General features: G+C 35.6%; 1 long non-coding RNA gene and 1 pseudogene across 2 annotated transcripts; both read left to right on the top strand.

Annotated features, from left to right (window-relative positions):
• The first annotated feature begins 1,777 nt into the window (after positions 1 to 1,777).
• On the top strand, positions 1,778 to 7,095 carry LOC148931955 (uncharacterized; annotated as a pseudogene). The gene is made up of 6 exons (XR_016135228.1): positions 1,778 to 3,141; positions 3,421 to 3,492; positions 3,990 to 4,061; positions 4,528 to 4,599; positions 5,295 to 5,366; positions 5,672 to 7,095. The product of XR_016135228.1 is annotated as an uncharacterized LOC148931955 (transcript).
• An 8,471-nt stretch (positions 7,096 to 15,566) lies between these two features.
• On the top strand, positions 15,567 to 17,455 carry LOC125216359 (uncharacterized). Its single transcript, XR_007175402.2, has 3 exons — positions 15,567 to 15,710; positions 16,339 to 16,486; positions 17,101 to 17,455. It is a non-coding gene; the product is annotated as an uncharacterized LOC125216359 (long non-coding RNA).
• The last annotated feature ends 3,413 nt before the right edge of the window (positions 17,456 to 20,868 follow it).

The raw sequence follows: 20,868 nt of genomic DNA on the forward strand, positions 1-20,868 counted from the left end.
TGACTTAATTTATGAATTTATTATTTTGTTAATTTGGCGTTTGCATTGTTGGTTTGTAGTTTCTGTGGACACCATATGTGGATCGCATACTGCCTGACTACTGCAATGATGCGAACCAATGCTCCATGTGTGATACTTATTTAGTGTGTTGGGCCTATATCGAGGCGCATGAGGCTGGGCAAGTGCGCAGACAATTCAATCGGTACCAGGAGATTCCTCAATCAGTCGATAGGTTGCTCAAAAATGCTGATCATTTGGGTAAAAATGATCGGCGTGGTAAGAAGGGTAATGATTGGGAAAAGACGCATCAGTTGTTCATTGGGGAGTGGGACATGAGGTATGAAAGGTTCCAGGCATCCGATGCCGCGACGATGTCCATAAATATCCCATTGAGTCCGGGATATATGGCATGGTATAACAGGATTACAGTGACGTACCTAACTCAACCTGGAGGGTACGGTCAACTGCTGGGATGAACGAACCGGCTTCTTCGATGAGATTATTTGTAAGTTTGTGATATTAAACTATATGCTTTCATGTGTTATATACGTATTGATATTTGTATGATTTTTTTATCTAGGTTGAGGGTTTTCAGGAGATTTGGCATATGGCTACTGAACAAGAAATAGACCCTATGACAAAAATAATCTGTTTTATTCATTGAAAAATAAAATAAGAGTTTTACAGTATTCAATCACTCAAAACATGATTTCTAGTATACAAACTCTGACAATTGAATCATTTCTCTCCAAGAAAGTTGTTATCCCATTATCATGGAGTAACCATTCCACACGCCAAACTATGTCAAAATTCCTCCTCTTGATGACTTGATTGCGCTAACCATTATTGAAATCACCCCTTTTTTGCTGGGTGATTATATAAAAAGTTTCATCCACGTTTCAATGTAATATATTTCGTCATATGTACTTAGACGTAAAAATGATTGTTCAACAATTTCAGAGCAATGATCGAGAGCCAGTAGAAATAGAATATGATGAGTTTCGAAGTAACGTGGAGATAAGGCTCAGTTTCGAAGAAACTCGACTATTCCAAGGAAAATAATATGTGTGATTCACATTAAAGTCTTGTATACAATTATGTTTCCCACTGAGTCATTTCTCTCCAAGGAAGTTGTTATCCCATTATCATCGAATAACCATTCCACACGCCAAACTATATCGTAATTCTTCCTCTAATATTAATGTTGCGTTGATACAAATTAGGCATGCGAGAGATTCAAAACCCTAGTTGGAGGCTAAGGTTTAGGACGAAAATTTAGATGGATATGTTTGAGAAAATTTATTATATTATTTCTCAATGCTGGCCTATTTATTCGTTTCTGTTTCTAGTTAATTTATTGTGTGTTATATTCTTTGCAAGTTCAAGCTTACCAATTTTCCACTTCTCTATCCTATCAAAGACTAAGCCTGCCCTCATTTCTAGTGGGGCAGCAAAAGTTTGGTAATTTTACACTTTGCACTTGACTTAGACTTGACTTGAAAAATATTATTTTAGGTATAATATTTCATTTTAGCATTGCAATTGCAACATCAAAAGTTGCCACTTTTTTCTTCTTAGCACATCATTACAATTAGCACTCTGGAAATTTCACACTTTGAAGTTGACTTGACTGAGAAAATGTAATTGGATAAGCTTTCAGACATATTTGTGGAATATATTATTTTAATTTTGAGTAAAAGGGCATTTCCTAGTTTGCATATAAATAGGCAAATGAAGCAGAGTAGATAGACAAAAACATCAGCCATGAAAACAGCATACCTTTTTCTTACATATCTTTCTCTCCTAACACTGTGTCTATATGTGTGTCCTTCAAGAGCAGCCACAAGTGAAGCAGAGGCTTTGATGAGATGGAAATCCAGCCTATCATCTTCTGCTTCTCTCAAGTCTTGGTCCGTCAACAACATCAGCAACCACTGCAGATGGATTGGCATTCGCTGCAATGACAAGGGATCTGTCTCTGGGATTGATCTCTCCGGTGCAGAACTTGCAGGGACATTGGATCTGTCCCATTTCACTGCACTGCTGAATCTCACCACTTTCAACCTCAGTGGGAATGATCTCACCGGCTCCATACCAGCTGGTTTAGGCAACCTCACAAGCCTCACTCTCTTGGACTTCTCCAACAATCTATTTGTTGGCGCCATTCCACCAGAGATCGGCCGCTTGACAGAGCTTCGATACCTGAGCTTTTCCAACAACCATATGGTTAGAGAAATCCCATATCAGATTGGCAATCTGAGGAAGGTGCGTTTCTTGGATTTGGGCTTCAATTACTTTGAAACTCCTGACTGGTCTCGATTTCCCACTTTCCATTTCCTAACTCACCTTAATCTTGGTTTCTATGGATTTCCCATGTTCCCTTTCTTAACTCACCTTAATATTGGTTTAAATGAACGCACCTCACAATTCCCACACTTCATAACCACATGTCTCAACCTTACTTTTCTTGATTTATCCCTAAACAACTTCACAGGCCAAATTCCTGAATCATTGTTTACCAATTTGGTCAAACTTGAATATCTTAAGCTCACCAGCAATGTTTTTCAAGGCCACCTGCCACCAAATATCACTAACCTCTCCAAGTTAAAGGATCTTCAACTCACCAACTTCTCTGGCAACATTCTTGATTCAGTAAGCCTTATTACAAGCCTGCATATTCTGAAGCTTACGATATTTCGTTTATAGGAGAAATCCCTCCTTCTATAGGCCTACTCACAAATCTACGAACTCTAGATCTTCGAATGAACAGCTTCAATTCTTCCATTCCCCGGGAGCTGGGCCTGTGTAACAAGCTGACCTACTTAGATTTATCCATGAATTCACTCTCGGGGCCATTGCCGCCATCCTTATCAAATCTGGGCAGTTTATCTGTGTTGGAACTATCTGATAATAACCTGAGTGGTGAAATATTGTCGCGTTTCATCACGAGTTGGAGACAGCTAAACGAACTACGAATTGAAGACAATGAATTCAGTGGGGAACTTCCATCAGAAATAGGCTTGCTCACAAACCTCAAGTATCTGGATCTCTCTAATAACTTGTTTTCAGGCAGCATCCCACCAGAGATTGGAAACCTACAAAATTTGTAGTGGCTGCGCCTTTCAACAAATAAATTTTCAGGTGAAATACCTCAAGTCATTAACCGATTGAGTGGGAACTTGGAAAACAATGCTTTATATTCCTCGGCAATAATCGTTTCACATGCAATATTTTAGTAGTAATTTGTTCCTCGAGATTTTACCATATGAATTATGGCTATATATGTCCCAACAAATTAAGTGGTGCTTTTATCTAAAATATGGAGTATTAGTTTAGTTCACAACCTGATATGCATGTACAATTTTAGATGTAAAGAAATTTTATTTATATACTTCTTATATTTCAATAAATGGTTTGAAGGTCCAATACCATCCACCATTGGAAACCTTTCAAATCTGCGGATCTTAGATTTCTCTTCCAACAAATTAAATGGTGAGCTCCCATTCTCCTCTCCAACTTAACATTCATTAAATAATCGTGTTGGGAATTTTTATAACTCTCATAATACATAGCATATTATATCATTTTTATAATTGTTTTTGTTATAATGATTTCCTATACGCAAGCTGGGCAGATTGAACCTGAATTTCATTACTTGGGATATTAACATGAATAATCTATATATGTCAGAACACGGATATTGAAAAGTTCATACATTAGGGTGAATAGTTATATTTTTGCCAACACTTTTATATTTGAAAATTATGCTAACTTTATTTAAACATTCTGATTTATGGGAGTTATTTCATGAAAGATTGGTCACCTTGACAACTTACACTTTGATTTTATGTGGTCCCTGTACCGGAAAATGTTACTAATATTTAATGCGGATAACCGTCATATTGTTACAATGACTAAAATGTCATGTATGTATATTTTAAATATATAAATAAATTTGATTTGTATCCTTATTCACAAATGGTTTGAAGGTCCAATTCCATCCACTATCGGAAATCTTTCAAATCTGGATTCCTTAGATCTCTCTTTCAACAAATTGAATGGTGAGCTCCCATTCTCATCCGCAACTTGACATTCATTAAATAAGATTGTTGGGAATTTTTATAACTCTCAGAATACATAGCATATTATGTCATTTTTATAATAGTTTTTGTTATAATGATTTCCTATATGCAAGCTAGGCAAATTGGACCTGAATTTCATTACTCTGGATGTTAGAACATGGACTGGACACTGAAAAGTTCATACAGTAGGATGAATAGTTATATTTTCGCAACATCTTTTATATTTGAAATTATGCTAACTTTATTTAAACATTTTGATTTATGGGAGTTATTTCATGAAAGATTGGTCATTTTGACAACTTACATTTTGATTTTATGTGGTCCCTCTACTGTAAAATGTTAACCGCCATATTGTTACAATGAGTAAAATGTCATTTATGTGTATTTTTTATATAAATAAATTTGATTTATATCCTTCTTTTATCTTTCAAATAATTGATTGAAGGTCCAATACCATCCACCATTGGAAATATTACAAAGATGCGGTCCTTGGTTCTCTCCTCCAACAAATTAAATGGTGAGCTCCTAACTTCCATCTGCAATTTGTCATCTCTTGAATAATCTTGTGGGCTCATTCCATCAACATTTACCAATGGCTGTCTTATGTCCTTTTTATATTTCGAATAAATTGTTTGAAGGTTCAATACCATCCACCATTGGACATCAATCGAATTTGGTATTCATACATCTCGATTCCAACAAATGAAATATGTCATAATATTATATATATAGTGATTTTCTACATGTTTGAGCTAGACAGATTGGACATGAATTCCGTTATTCGGGTATTTGGGATATTAACTTAATACTCTAGTCTCTGGATACGAAAGGACATGAACATTGAGAAGTTATACAATCTTTATGTAAACACTTTGATTATAAGAGTTATTCCGAGATTTTGTCATCTTGATGATTGAGGAGAGTTGGAAAACAATGCTTTATATTCTTTGACCACAATGCTTTGTAGTATTGCATTTTTGGGATCTTTAGAGCAAAATGCAATATATTAATTTGCAACTAGGCATATCCCTTAGTGAATATTTCTGATGACAGTTTGCATCGATCAAAACCTCAGTTTGATTTAAATAATAATTTTAAAATAATCAGTTTTGTACTCATAAATGTGTTGTTAAAATGCTATGCATGTGCATTTTTAAAAGTAAAGAATTATTATTTATATCCTTATGTATCTTTCAAATAAATTGTTTGAAGGTCCAATACTATCCACCATTGGAAATCTTACAAACCTGTGGTTCTTAGATCTCTCTTCCAACAAATTAAATGGTGAGCTCTCATCCTCCATATGCACTTGTTGGCCAAATACCACATTTTGATAGCTACTCACGTGCTAGATGTCATACTAGTGACATTTATATTTATAAATCTCTCAGGGATATTAACATGAATACTATGGCTACAATAGGACACAAATGAGTTGGAAAACAATGCTTTATAATGCAGATATGTTTACATATAATGCAGATAACAGGCATGTGCTTACAATGAGTAAAATGACATCCATTTGCATATTTTGAATAAAGAAATTTGATTTGTATCCTTCTTTTATCTTTTAAATAAATTGTTTGCAGGTCCAATTCCATCCAAAATCGGAAATCTTTCGTATATGAAGTATTTATATCTCTCTTCCAACAAATTAAATGGTGTGCTCCCATCCTCCATCTGCAACTTGTCATCCCTTGAGTATCTTTTTCTCTCAAATAACACTTTGGAAGAAAGACTGCCACAGTGCATTGGAAACTTCAGCAGATCTTTGACCTATTTTCATATAAATGAAAATAAATTTAGTGGCCTCATTCCATCTACATTTTCTAAGAATTGTAGTCTTTTGTCCATCAATTTGGGTAATAACAAATTTAACGGACGATTACCTAAATCCTTAATCAATTGCCCAAGTCTAAGGGGTCTCGACATTGGGAATAATAGAATACAAGACGAATTTCCCTTTTGGATGGAACACTTTCCCAAGCTTAAAGTGCTAGTGTTGAAGTCTAACAAGTTTGATGGCAACTTATCACTTCCTTCACCAACGAAACATCCATTTCCTATGTTACAAGTTCTAGATATATCTCATAATGCATTTATAGGCTCTCTACCTGAAAGATATTTCAAGAATTTCAGAACAATGATTGAGGAAAAGCAAAGAGATGACACAGAGAATTCCAACAGTGAAGAAGAATATTATGATGACGAGTATCGAATATCTGTGGATATGATAGTCACCTTGAAAGGTCAGGATCGGTTATTGAATAAACTACTGGAAACCTTCACAACAATTGACTTATCCTCCAATAATTTCTCCGGGATTATTCCACATTCCATAGGAAATCTTACGATTCTCAAATACTTGAACCTGTCCCATAATAGCCTCACATGACATATACCTTCATCTCTAGGAAACATGAGTGACATCGAATCGTTGGATTTGTCAGCAAACAAATTGGATGGAGAAATTCCAAGTAAATTGACAAGGTTGACATTTCTTGCGAAATTAAACCTTTCAATAAACTATCTTGTTGGAGAAATACCGCGATATAATCAGTTCTCCACATTTGAGAATGATTCATATATGGGAAACTTGGGATTGTGTGGACTTCCGTTGACAAGAAAATGCAAAGAGGATGATGGGAAATTGATACAGCCTGCTGCTGAAGAAGAATATTATGAAAATGGATTTATAGATGGATTTGGTTGGCGATGTGTTGTGATGGGATATGGAAGTGGATTCGCAGTTGGGATTGGAATTGGTTACATGATTATTAGAAGTGGAAGGCCAAGATGGTTAGTGGAATTCTTTTTCGGAGTTGGTTATAAATATAAGACGAAGAAGAAACGCAACCGAGCTACACCAACACGCAGGGGAACTTGATTTGAAGCCAAAGAGAATTGTGTGATGTCTTGTGTTTGATTTGGAACTACTTGTGTTTGATTTGGAACTACTGCTTGTGTTTGAGTAGTGTTTTCTATTTCTTTTTACCTTTTTAATTGCTACTAATCGATTTGCATAGTATCTGATGCACTATTTATTAGCACTAAAAATACCAGCAAGTTTACCGGTAGATCTAGTATAACTAAAGGTCAATACCGGGATATCGAACATAGGGAATAAGATTGCAACTGGCTATCATATACTAAGCGTCATATACTATCTAGAGACACGGAATATTTTTGGTTTTGGTTTTATAAACTAGACATAATATAAACAAATAAAAGAAAATAAAAAGCAGACTAAAGAATGTAGTGTTTTAGGAAAGTCGCGATTCTAGAATAAGCCCTCTCTCGAGTGCACCTATCCAGTAGATTATACTCTAACTATCAAAGTCTCCTTCCAATAGATTAGATTCTAACTCTTTAAGTTCCTAAGACTCAAGTCCTCACAAATGGTCCCCTCTCTCGAGTGCAGATAAACCTATGTGTTGTACTCGTTCCTTTTACCACGTAAAACTAGCTATCTCTCTATTAATCTAGTTAAACGGACAGAGTTCTAAAGTTGGCCGGACAAAAGAACAATAAAAGCACAAGACTAAGCAAAACAATCACAAGAGCTAGGAAAAGGTTCAATTCAATAAATCAAAACATGTTTATAATAGTTTTCACCAAAAAATCTACAAAGTATGTTCAACTACTATAGACAAGTAGTAAAAACAATAATAAAAGCACAAGACATGAAATAAATTGATAAAACCCAAGGTTGAATCTTCAATCTTCAGTCTTCTTTTGCCTGGATCTGCAGAGCTCCGCTCTAATGGAAGATGGATGAATTATTTGTGGAAGATTGAATGGAAGAATGTTTAGAGGGGGAAGGATTGGAGGCTCTGAGATCATGATTATGAATTAGGTTTGGGTATTTATAGGCAGGAGAAAGGTTTATTTTTAATGATTTTCGTACCCTACAAGAAATGGGAGAGATTGGGCTTCACAATATAATAATTTCTTCTCTGTAAATTTCCGCTTAAATTCCCATTAGCTTTGACTGCACTGCGCAACGTTCGTAGAATAGACATAACTTTCTCCGCATAACTCTAATTGAGACATGCAAGATATTCACGCGAAGCTCTTTCGAAGACAAAGAGAATGGTATGAATTAAGCACTGATTGGAATTCAAACTCGTTGGCAGAATGGGCACGAACAGAGGCTGCTGCACCTTGGCCTTTTTGCACTTTTTTTCTATCTTTTTCTATCATTTATCAACAAACACATCAAAAATACCAAATGTATAACATATGAAATTTAAGAACATAATTTGCATGATTGACATTTAAAACGAGTCAAATCTAGTCCTAAAAAACATACAAAATCCGTGTTTGTCAGTATCTTTAATAAATTTTGTTAAGTATTGCTAAATTGTGTTATGTCTTTGAAAAAAATATATTATCTTTTGGATAATTGATCGGAGATGACAAAGAATGAAGGAAGAAGAAGATGTATTTTGCGAGAGGAAATTCGTGTGTATTGTATTCAAATTGGGAAAGTTTCAATTACAATGAATGAGCCCTAATTTCCCTTATTCCCCCTTTTAGCTAGAACTAACAAATCCTACTGCTAGGATTCAATCAACTTCTAATACATCATCTAATGGCTAGGAATCAGCCATTTAACAATCACCTAATTGCACACTTAATTGCAGCTAAGCAATTAACACTAACAAATCTCCACCTTCATTGCTTAGATGAAATGATCACTGACTACACATACCAATTAGCTTAAGGCAGAGTTCAAACGTTTCTTTAGCCAATGGTTTAGTCAGCATATCTGCAGGTTTATCTGCAGTATCCTCTTTGAAGAGCTTGACTCTCCCTTTCTCAACTTCCTCTCTAACAAAATGTAGCCGCTTATCAATGTGCTTGCTACGCTCATGGAAGACTTGGTGTTTTGCCAAACTCAAAGCTCCATTGTTGTCACATCCTATGGCTACTGTTTGTTGCTCCACCCCAAAATCAGCAGCCATCCCTTTGAGCCAAAAACACTCTTCCACAGTTGAGGTTAGAGCAATGTATTCGGCCTTTGTAGTAGATAAGGCCACCACACTTTGCAGACCTGACTTCAGGTCACAGCAGCACCATATATAGTGAAAACATAGCTGGATTGAGACTTTCTAATGTCAACACTCCCTGCAAAATCACTATCACAGTGGGTTCTCAGGTATGTGAGGGGAGCTGGAAACTTAGGAATTTTGTTCAGGTCTAATGCAGATAGTAAGGCTGATGCTCTGATGGGCTAGCCAGGGTTCTCTGCCATGGTTGCTCATGAACCTGCTAGTGGTGCTAATTGCATGTGCCACATCCACTTGCTTCCAATCATTGCATACATCACACTTCCAACAATGTTTGCATAGGGAATTGTCTGCATCTCCAGCTTTTCTTCCATATCCTTTGGTGCTTGCTCTACTGATAATCTGAAGTGCATAGCCATAGGAGTCCCCACTACCTTGGAATCTCCCATTCTGAACTTAGATATAACTCTGGAAATGTAGTCACTTTGATTTAGCCAAATCTCTTTCCTTTCTCTGTTTCTGACTATATTCATTCCCAAAATCCACTTGGCTCCACCTAAATTCTTCATATCAATAGTTGAGCTCAAATCATCCTTCACCTTTTGAACCTCTTGCTTTGATGCCCCTACCACCAACATATCATCTACGTACAACAGCAAATAAGCAACAGCAACCCCTTTTTTCTTCTTTATGTACACACACTCATCATACTTAGACCTTATAAAGCCATTTTTCAACACATGGTCATCAAAGCTGATAGATGTGTGTTTCACTACGGGTGAAAACACTTCATGATAGTCAACACCAAGCTCTTGTGTGAATCCCCAGACTACCAATCTTGCCTTGGACCTTATTCACTCATTGTCAGCAGACTAAATTTTCTTCTTGAAAAGCCATTTGCAACTGACTAACTTTCTTCCCTCCATCTTATCCACAAGGATCCATTTCTCATTCTTGATTAAAGAATCAATTTCATCAATCATTGCCTTTAGCCATTTGTCTCTTTCTCTGCTATTCATTACCTCCTTGTACGACTCAGGTTCTGAGAATTCTATCTCCTCAGCCACACAAAGTGCAAAATGGAGCATTTAAGAGTCAGCATACCTATTTGGAGGTCTCACATTCTTCCTTGCACTTATTAGGTTTCTTTTCACCTCGGGGATATATCTCACATCGCTTAAAGTGGCAGAAGTGTTATCATTCAACCTGAAACGGATCTTGCCAATCCCTTGTATCTGACATACTTGGTTGTTTCCCAAGACCACTGAGCCATGAGCTTCTGCAATCTCCTCAAATAAATCAAGTGTCGGGCACATGTGCAAGCTGCAACCAGAGTCTAAAATCCAAGGTTCCCCACAAGCTTTCTCCATAACATTTAAAGCAAGTGTAATTTCTTGTTCCTCAACGCAATTGGAGCTAGGTTTGGGATTTGTACCTTCTTGTGTCTGCTTCCTTTTCCAAGCGAAGCAATCTTTCTTCAAATGGCCAGGTTTTTTGCACCAATGGCAAGCCCGAGTTTCCTTCTGCTCACTGCCACCAGATTTGAGGGCTTCATTGTCCTTCTTGAACCCTTCTTGGCCTTGAATTTCTTTATACTAAAGCTTTCTGGAGTCGGTCCATTTACAGGATCCGCACTTCTTTGCAACTCCTTTGACCTCAGCGCTGACTGGACTTGTTGCAATGTGACAGTCCCTTCCCTGCCAAAGAGAATCGCATCTCTCTTTTGATCATACACTTTTGGCAAGGCATTGAGCAGAAGAATTGCCTTGTCTTCATCATCGATCTTGACGTCAATATTCTCAAGATCGTCTATCGCCTTACTGAAAATCTTCCAATTGCTCCAGAATATTCCTCTCCTCCGAAAACCGATAGGCATACAATCGTTGCTTCATAAAGAGCCGATTCGCGAGCGATTTTGTCATGTACAACTCTTCACATTTCTCAAAGATTCCCAACACCGTGGTCTCCTTCGACACCTCTCGGAGGACCTTGTCACTGAGACTCAACACCACAACACTGTGTGCTTTAGCAAGAACATCCGCTCGCTTAGCCTTGGCTTTCTCATCGAGCACCACCATCGGATCATCCTTATTCAACGCCTCTGCCAACCCTTGTTGAATCAGCGTCGCTCGGACCTTCATCCTCCATAGACTGAAATCATTCTTGCCGATAAATTTTTCGGCCTCAAATCTTGAAGCCATCACTCTCGATCTGGAGCTCAATCGATCTCAATAACCGGTCGCCACCTCCACCCTTCCCAAAGAATGAAGGAAGAAGAAGATGTATTTCGCAAGAGGAAAATCATGTGTATTGTATTCAAATTGGGAAAGTTTCAATTACAATGAATGAGCCCTAATTTCCCTTATTCCCCCTTTTAGCTGGAACTAATAAATCCTACGGCTAGGATTCAATCAACTTCTAATACATCATCTAATGGATAGGAATCAACCATCTAACAATCACCTAATTGCACACTTAATTGCAGCTAAGCAATTAACACTAACATTATCATACTGAAAAAAATCGATGGGTAAAATTATGGAAAATTTTAGAATTAATTCCCTTCATTTAAAACCAGTTGTCATGTATTTCCATTTTGATCCATTTACGAAAATTAGTTAGACTTCCATTAGTTTGTTTCTCTTTCTAACAAGGATATCAATAATACTTCTGCCATTTGTTTCTCTAGTCTCTCTGTAATTAATTGTACATCATAACTAATAACACAACTGAACAGTTTGCACCACGGTATTCGATGAAAGGCTCATGAGAACACCGTAACTAATTTGGGCCCAGCCCAGTTCAGGTTAGCCCATAAAGTGGGAGTTTTATGGACCTACGGTAGTGGACTTCATATTGGTTTTGTACAGTCATAATTATCTTGAGATTTTTCTCATTAAGTATTAATATTTTGGTTTTACCTTCAAATGTATAATGAAAAAAGAGAAATTACATGCTATATACCTTGCGTAAATACTATTCATAAACATTGTTCTCATCTAGTCAATGTTGCTACTAGTTTTTTTTTTTCATTTTATCGATTTAATTTAATTCTAATATATTAAAATTAGAGTTTTGATTTTATTTATTTAGTTTGGTTGTAACACTATACAAGATTTCATTGACAGCATACGTGAACACCGTTCTCGAATGATCTAGGTTAGCATTATTATTACATTTTTTTTCCATCTAGTATCTTAAAAATTAGCATTTCCGCTTCATTCAATTAGTTTGACATAATACCTATACATTATTCTACACTTTCATGTGGCAGTGGAACTGGTGTGGAATTGATTTCTTATCTTAAATTAAATGGATATTAAGATATTAAGATTTTGTTGGAAATGGATCCCACAAAACCAAGTTACTATTATTAGAAATATAACCAGATACGACAAAGAAAGAAGATACACATCAAAGCTACACCCACACGCATGTGAACTCAATTTCAAATTTAGAGTTTCACGGACATGATTCTCATTGCACTTACATTTTATAAGGTCCAAAAATAAAAGCCCAAGATTAAAACCCCAAGATTAAAGCCCATTTACATACATGTATTCTTTTATCATCATTATGACCTTATCTATATCCACTTACATTTACAACTGGTGAGTTGTTACGGACGTTTTCCGCAACGGACCGATTGGCTATCTTCTCGTGGTACGATGATGATCAGACCCTCGATAAACTCGCAGGGATGATCACTGTTTTGCTGATTAACGGACGTGTTCCGTTCAACGACAAAAAGAGAGCAAAACAGATTCTTGATGCACACAGCACAGGATAGGTGTAGGCAAAATATTTCATTCATTGATTATTCTATCATATGCAAATACTCCACATATTTATAATATGTGGGGATACAATGATACCCGAATAAATCAAATCTAATAATATATAAACTAATATGAGAAAGATAGGGTGAATCACAATTAACTAAATAGAACAATATCCTATGGATATTTTCTAATAATATGTAGAGGATGATCGTATCAGACTCAAATAATACTGGCAGTTCGAAATAGAATATGACTTAACTAACTTAGGACGGATGAGATATTATTTTTGTATTGATCAAAACTCATTGTCGGTTATAGGCAATTACAATAAGTTGGTCAGTCTTGGCTTTACTATTTTGTCTTTTCCCATGGATTATAGTCTATAGACGCAATTCTTACGTTAAATTATCAAGTATCAATTTCACTGATTTGTATCGATTTATAAGTTGGTTGGAAAATTCTTTCTTCAATTAAAACCACAATTGCTACCGTTAAGGATGAAGTTCCTTAACACGGATAATTTGCGTTGAACGGGGAGCTTGTTAAGAAAGGAAAGATTGTAATTAAGATCAATTACCTAAATCGCGTAATTGACAAAAATAAGTTTCATAGAATAGGATTATTCTTTTTCCCTTGTGCAAGACTTACCATGTAAATTGTGTTATACTCCCTATTTATAGGGAACTATATTCAATGGAATAATCATCCTTTTCATACAAATCATCTTCTATGTCTTCTTTTGTACCGATTAAAATGGTACAAGAGCAGGACTCATCAGAAACATATCATCATTGTCCCTAACCTTTCTCGACCCTTTAGCCAAAAATCTGCAGAAAACCACCCAAATAACCATGTCAGAAACTGATAAAACAATAGGCTCATCCCAGTCGGATGAGATTGCCCGGCAAATCACCGAAATCATGAGCAAAAGTTTTGCCATGATGTTACCAACAATAAACCAGAAGACACACATGACCCACCGGAACCACCAAAAGCCTACAAGATCGATACTCAACCTCTCCACATCGGAGGAAACAAATTGAATGGGGAAAATTACTCCACATGGGCCGTATTGATACAGACGGCGATAAGCGGCAGGGGGATGGTCTCTCACATAACCGGAGTGCCGGGCCCCCCGGCGGCCGGCGCGGACAGATCTAGCCTTCCCGCAATGGCAGCAAGCCGACCACTGCGTGTTTACATGGCTCATACAAAACATCGAACCAAGGTTGGTCAACCGAGTCTTGAAGCAGCCGACGGCCAAACATATTTGGGATGCATTGGCCGTCACGTACGGGAGTGGAGGAGACAAGCTCCAAGTATACGACCTGTACACTAGAGCAAGTATGGTGAAACAGGGGAACCAATCGTTGGAGGAGACTTGGAGTACCCTACAAGATTTGTGGTTATCGATAGATCAGAAAAAAACCATTCAGATGAAGTATCCCAAAGATATCGAGTTACATGAGCAATTCATCCAAGAGCTAAGACTTTATCAATTCTTAACTGCAATTGACAATAAGTATGAAACTACAAAGAGGGAGATAGTAAAGATGGAACCACTTCCCTCAGTGGATCAAGCCTACAATCTGGTCCAGCGTGAAGAAACCCGATCTCAGTTGTTACATCCCGGAAATTCAAACAATGGAGTTTCTACGGACGGTGTAGGGGCTGGGCTCGCCGTTCGAGGACGGTGTAGTACTCCGCCATTTCCTTTCCTACTTTATTACTCACTCCGTCCTACAATACACTCTTTCCTTTTTTATTCGTCCCACAAGAATATGCACTTTAATTCTAATTTTGGAAACTTTTTTCTGTCTAATGAGGTGAGACTCATTCTTTACTAATAATACTTTAATTACTTTTTCTTTTTACTTCTCTTATTTTACCAATTTTGCATTAAAACTTGTATAGAACCCAAAATGCATATTCTTTTGAATTGGAGAGTATTCATTTACTTAACTCAGTGTATAATTTTTTTTAAATTCCATACCGAAAAGGAAACCCCTTCTACAGAGGAACCGAGGTAGTACAGTTTTATAGAAAGTGTCATCATTGGATAATTGAGAACAAATCTATATTTCATGGATTATCATTGTTCTTCCTTTGTCAATATTTATAAGTCCAATCTGTTAACTTCTGTGATTCTTTCTTAATGTGGAGTAATTTGCGATTCCGAATTTTTAATAAAAGTTACCAAATAAAAATTTTAAAATAACAAAATTATGATCTTAAAATTATACCCCTTCCGTCTGTCATTAGGAGTTCCATTTGGATTCAGGACGAGTTAAAAAAATGTAAAGGAAAGTGAGTGAGAAAAATGTGGAACGTGGAGTCTAGTTTTATAATAGAAAGTTAGTAAAATGAGTTAATGGAAAGTGGGGTCTATCTATGATTTATAGTAAAAATGAACCAAAACTCCTAATAGCAACAGACTGATTTACTAAAATAGTAAATCAGGACTCCTAATGATTAATGGAGGGAGTACTATTATAAAATCTTTTAAAAATTGATAAATATTCGTTAAAATTTCAAAGAGTCGCTGGGAAAAAATAAATCAAAAATCATATGTTTAAATTTGTTAAGTACTGCTAATTACTCATTCCATACCATATTAATTGAATTATTTTTATATTTTAAATGAAGTCCATTATCTTTAACAAAAAAGTAAATCTCTCATTCTTATTTTATTTTCTCCTCCTTTTAGCTCGGAAGTAATATATCAGTATCTGCAAATTCCGGACACGTTCTAATGAAGCCAAAGGGGATAAAGATTAAAATATCTCACTGTTGTTATCTATTTGATGATGGATCCCTCTCGTCGATGAATGAAGGTTCGATTATTCGCTCAGCTCGCACCTCTCTGCTTGAATTGTTCTAGAAGCTTCGTATTTTTTGTGAATTTTGAGAATTGTGAATTTACCCTAATTTCTCACTTAGCTCAATTATTGTTTTTGAGCATGGGAATGGGAGTTTAATCTGTTTTGATTAGTGGTTTATGTGTTAATTCACTAATTAGTGTGATATTTATGAGCTAATTTTGATAGTTTATGTTGTTGGAGTTCTTAGGTGTTAGTGGGTAGTGATGTGTTTGATTGCTCCCTTTTCTTTGTTATATGTCTTTTAATTACTTAAAATTAGGCTTTTTTTGCTTATCAATTAAGAAGAAGATTGAATTTTGCATTGGTGTGTAGGGAACTGTTGGATTCTATTTTATGTAATTAGTTAACTTTATATACCTCTGTTTATATGAAGATTGCTATTTTGCTTTGTTCTGTTGCGAACTGTTTGAATTGTGTGACCAACTGCTTGAATGTGTATCCTTTTGCATTTGTTACGAAATTTTTTTAATTTAAGTTTGGCTCATGGATTATATTAGTCAATGCGTACTTGTTTTGTTTCGTTGATTGGTGTTTGCTGACCCTGTCAATGTCTTTCCTGTTCTTTTTTTTGGTTTGGTAGTTTTTGGTTCGTGTAGAAGATTTTGTGGGAAATGGATCCCACAAAACCAAGTTTTATGATTTAACAAGTTTGGTGGAATTATTTTTTGGCGTTGGACATATAAATATAAGACACAGAAGAGACGCAAGAGAGCTACACCCACTCGCAGGTGAACTTGATTCAAACACATAAAAGTAGTACATTGTTTGAGTTGTGTTTTCTATTTGTTTGTTACTACGTTTAATTGCTACTTATGTGGTCGTACTTGATTTCAAATTTAGAGTTTGTAATATGTAAAGTCTTAACCTAAAATTTGTTCTGTATTTCAAAAATATTAATCTGTCCTGCAGAAAAGTTGATGAGTATAATTTATTAATGTTTAGAATATATAGCCGTCACCTGATCTAAATTTGAGATGAAATATTTTTATAAAATTGATGAACTTGTCTGATTAAACCAGCTGCATGTCAACCATAAATTTGTAATTAGTTAACTTTATATGCCTCTGTTTTTATGAAGTTCATAGCATTCTGTTAAACTTAATATGAAGATTGCATTTTTCTGTTGCCAACTGTTGGGGTTCTGTTTTGTGCAACCACTTAACTAAGTCTACTTGTTGAATGAATGTCTTTGCGAAATTGTTTGTAGAAGTTCTACTCTCTGAGTTTCTTCATTGTGGCCGGTGGATTGCATTAGTCAATCAATGCATACTTGCTTTTGTTTTGTTGATTGGTGTTTGTTGATGCTGTCAATGACTTTCCTTTTCTTTTCTTGGTTTGATAGTTTTTTACTCGTAATATCTTGTGGGAAATGGATCCAAAGACATGAGAAGTTGACCCTAGTAATGGCTGGGAATGCAAGATTTGAATTGACCTCGGCCAGTCCCGGACTCTGGTTTTGCTGGTAACTTCCAAAATGGGCAAAGGGGTTATTCTGCCTCCTCTTTGGATAGGTCGACGACAAGTTTCAGAGATGAAATCGAGGGAAGAAACTTTTCTTCTGGGAAGGCGAATTCTAGAGGGAGTGCTACAAACATCTTCAGGAGATGCAACTACATTATCTCAATGTCTGACGTTGGATCCATTTGTTATTGATAAAAAAACATGCACAATTTAGTGATATAAGGAGTGTTCTCGGATATTGTTTGCAGTAGTTCAGAAGATAAACCCTTTTGGTACCGCTCATACAATATATTAATGTGTTACTTATTCAATAATCAACACAATATATTAAAAATATCAAATAATAATATGAGTATGTTAACACAGATCTATCAACCCAAACTGCATCTGAAATTAACCCAAACTACGAAATTCATTTGAAACTTACTCTACGTGACAAAATAATGACTTGAACAGACAGGTCAACAAAGTTAGGGGCCAACATCTCTTAATTTTATAACAAAATTTGGGTTAAGTGAATTAATAGAATGTAATATACGATTATCAAAAAGTGAAATGAGAATTTTAATTATGGATATTTGTAAATGGCAATATGAGATAGTAACGGCGGATGTAGAGAGTAAAATAGATCGGAGAAGCTTAACTCATTTATTTAGTATGTCATGACCTGGAAAATATTGTACTGCGTATTAGTTTTGTATAATTAAAAAGGGCTCCTGTGCTGAAAGTCTGAAACGGAGGAAGTTTTTGGGCTCTCATTTTATTTCCTTGGGTGGGAAATGGGCCCAACACTTGTAAAAGGAATTAATTCTTGGACTCTTATTTTTCATGGCCCAAAGCCATTTGTAAAAGAACTTTGATACTTCCTCCGTCCCACTACAAGTGATGGATTTCTTTTGAACACAGAAATTAAGAAAATGATATATATTAATTTAAAGTGGAGAGAGTAAAGTATGAGAAAGAAAAAAGTAAGATAGAATAAAATATGAAAGGAGAATATGATAAGAGAGAGAGAATAAAGTAAGAGGTGATTGAAGTTTTGTTTTTAGCTAAAAAAGGAAATTGATCGCTTGTGATGGGAAGCCCAAATGTATCGCTTTATATTTCACATTGTTTATTTATTAATTAAAATTCATGAAAACTTTAATTAATTTGTTGTCCCGCCCTAACGAGAAAAATATTAAATTCATCCAATGCAATCCAACTAGTATTTGGTGTTGTTCCAAATATAAATTTTAAAATTAATCCTCAATTTAAATACGTTGAGTACTATGTATAGTACTTTAATTAAATTCAGACGAGAAGAAATTATTTCTCTCAACAGAACAAATCACACTACACAAGCATGACTATTTAATCAGCGTACGCACTCCCCTTCGCGCAATCAACAATTATTAGTCATTTGGTGTTATACCGAGTACTACAATAATTCATCACCACATCCACTTGATTACTTACTCAAGGTTCATATTTCACCAAGTTTACAAAGAACTAAAAGAACTCACCGTGCTCCAAAAATATTATTCATGCAAATCTCAAAATATTTAATTCCTTGCTCTGCGAGAAATTAAATATTATTTTCAAAATATTCCTTTGACTCACCGTATAGCGTTCATAAAAAAAAATTTAATATCAAAAAATTGCAGATGTTACAGTATAAGACCAAAAAGTTTATTTAGGCAAATGTACGTGACCAATTTTGAACTTTAGTATGTTTGTTATTATAATGTTATTGTTGCATGTAAGATATCACCTAACGCCTTCTCAAAATAAACTATAAATGTTTTATTCTAAATATAAATGTAATATTTGAATAATATATTAGACCTCGCGTGATCTGAACATAAACTATAAATGGTTTTAATAAAGTATTGGTAGTATTAGACCTCATGTGGTCTTAATATAAATGTAATATAAGAATAAATCACAAATTCGACTGATAAACAACTTTTAGTTTTATCACCGATAAAAGAGCTTGACTATTCCATTGAATAAGATATGTGATTCACATTAAACACTTGTACACAATACATTCAATCATTTCTCTTCATAAAGATGTTTTCCAATTATCATCGTCTAACCATTCAACACGCCAAACTCTGCCGTGTTTTTTACTCTTTATTGTTGGAATATAGTATTATTTTAATTTTGCGTAATAGGGCATCTCCTAGTTTGTATATAAATAGGCAAATGAAGTAGAGTAGACAGACAAAAACATTAGCCATGAAAACAGCATACCTTTTTCTTGCATATCTTTCTCTCCTAACACTGTGTCTATGTCCGTGCCCTTCAAGAGCAGCCACAAGTGAAGCAGACGGTTTGTGATAGGGACCTGATATTCTATTTTATTCCAGAAGGAAGCTGATATTCTCTCCGTATATTTATTTAGTTTATTTATGTTTTAGTATTATTTAGTTGCTATGATTTTATTTACTTTCCCTAGTGGTTAGGATTTGATTTGCTTTTGATTTACATCCCTAGTTTATAGGAGATCTTTTTGTACCACACATATTATAAATATGTGTGGAGTCTTTTATTATTATCAAACAGAATGAAGAATTAAATTATTAATCTCGTTCTCTATTCTGGCGTGAAAATGCTCCCTAGAACCTCAACTAGGGTTGTTCTTTTTCTCTCTCTACAAATTCACTCAAATAATTCATCCGATAGGCTAAACCCTATCAAATTGGTGCTTTCATTAGGTTCTCATCCTCGTATTGATTTCTACCACCATGTCTGTCTTGCTGTCAAACTCTCCTCCTCGGTTTTCTGGTGTTAACCCCGTGAGATGGATTTTGGATGTTCAGGAGTATTTTGACTATCATTTGTTTTCTGATACTGATCGTTTGTTTTTTGTGAGGTTATTGTTTGACCATTCAGCATCTGTATGGCTCCACAAATATCGATGCTCGAATCCTAATTGCTCATGGCAAGAATTTCTGGATCTTTATCATAACTTTGATGAGGATGCCATTTACTTCGCCGAGATGAATAAGCTTCTTAACAAAATTTCGGAGGCAGTTGCATATTTAGCAAAAAAGGAGGCCATGGCTAAAAAGGAGGCCACATCTGATTCTGTCATCGAGACTATTTCCAAAAATGACGATGTGTCAACAACAAATGTGAAGTCTGATCCCATCATCGACGAGACGGAAAAAGATGACGACGAATCGCCTCAAGCGTTGGATGAGGCAATGGCTTTGGTGGAAACCAAATGTCCCCCACAATCTCATAGCCCAAAATCAATGTTTTCATCATTGGTTATGTCACTGAAATCGTTGAAGAGATCTCATGCCCGAAGACGGTTTCTCCATCATTCGTTGAGGTCACAGTCTATACAATTTTATTTGAAGATCTAAACAAAGACAACGAGATGGAAGATTATTTTTCCGACTTCCACCTTGAGGGAAAGGTGGTTTTCAACGGTGGGGGAGTTGATAGGGACTTGATATTCTATTTTATTCCGGAAGGGAGCTGATATTCTCTCCGTATATTTATTTAGTTTATTTATGTTTTAGTATTATTTAGTTGCTATGATTTTATTTACTTTCCCTAGTGGTTAAGATTTGATTTGCTTTTGATTTACTTCCCCAGTTTATAGGAGATCTTTTTGTACCACACATATTATAAATATGTGTGGAGTCTTTTA

Source organism: Salvia hispanica, chromosome 2 (genome assembly GCF_029641045.1).
Source record: "Salvia hispanica isolate PSC_SH4W2 chromosome 2, Shi_PSC_v1, whole genome shotgun sequence".
NCBI lineage: Eukaryota > Viridiplantae > Streptophyta > Magnoliopsida > Lamiales > Lamiaceae > Salvia > Salvia hispanica.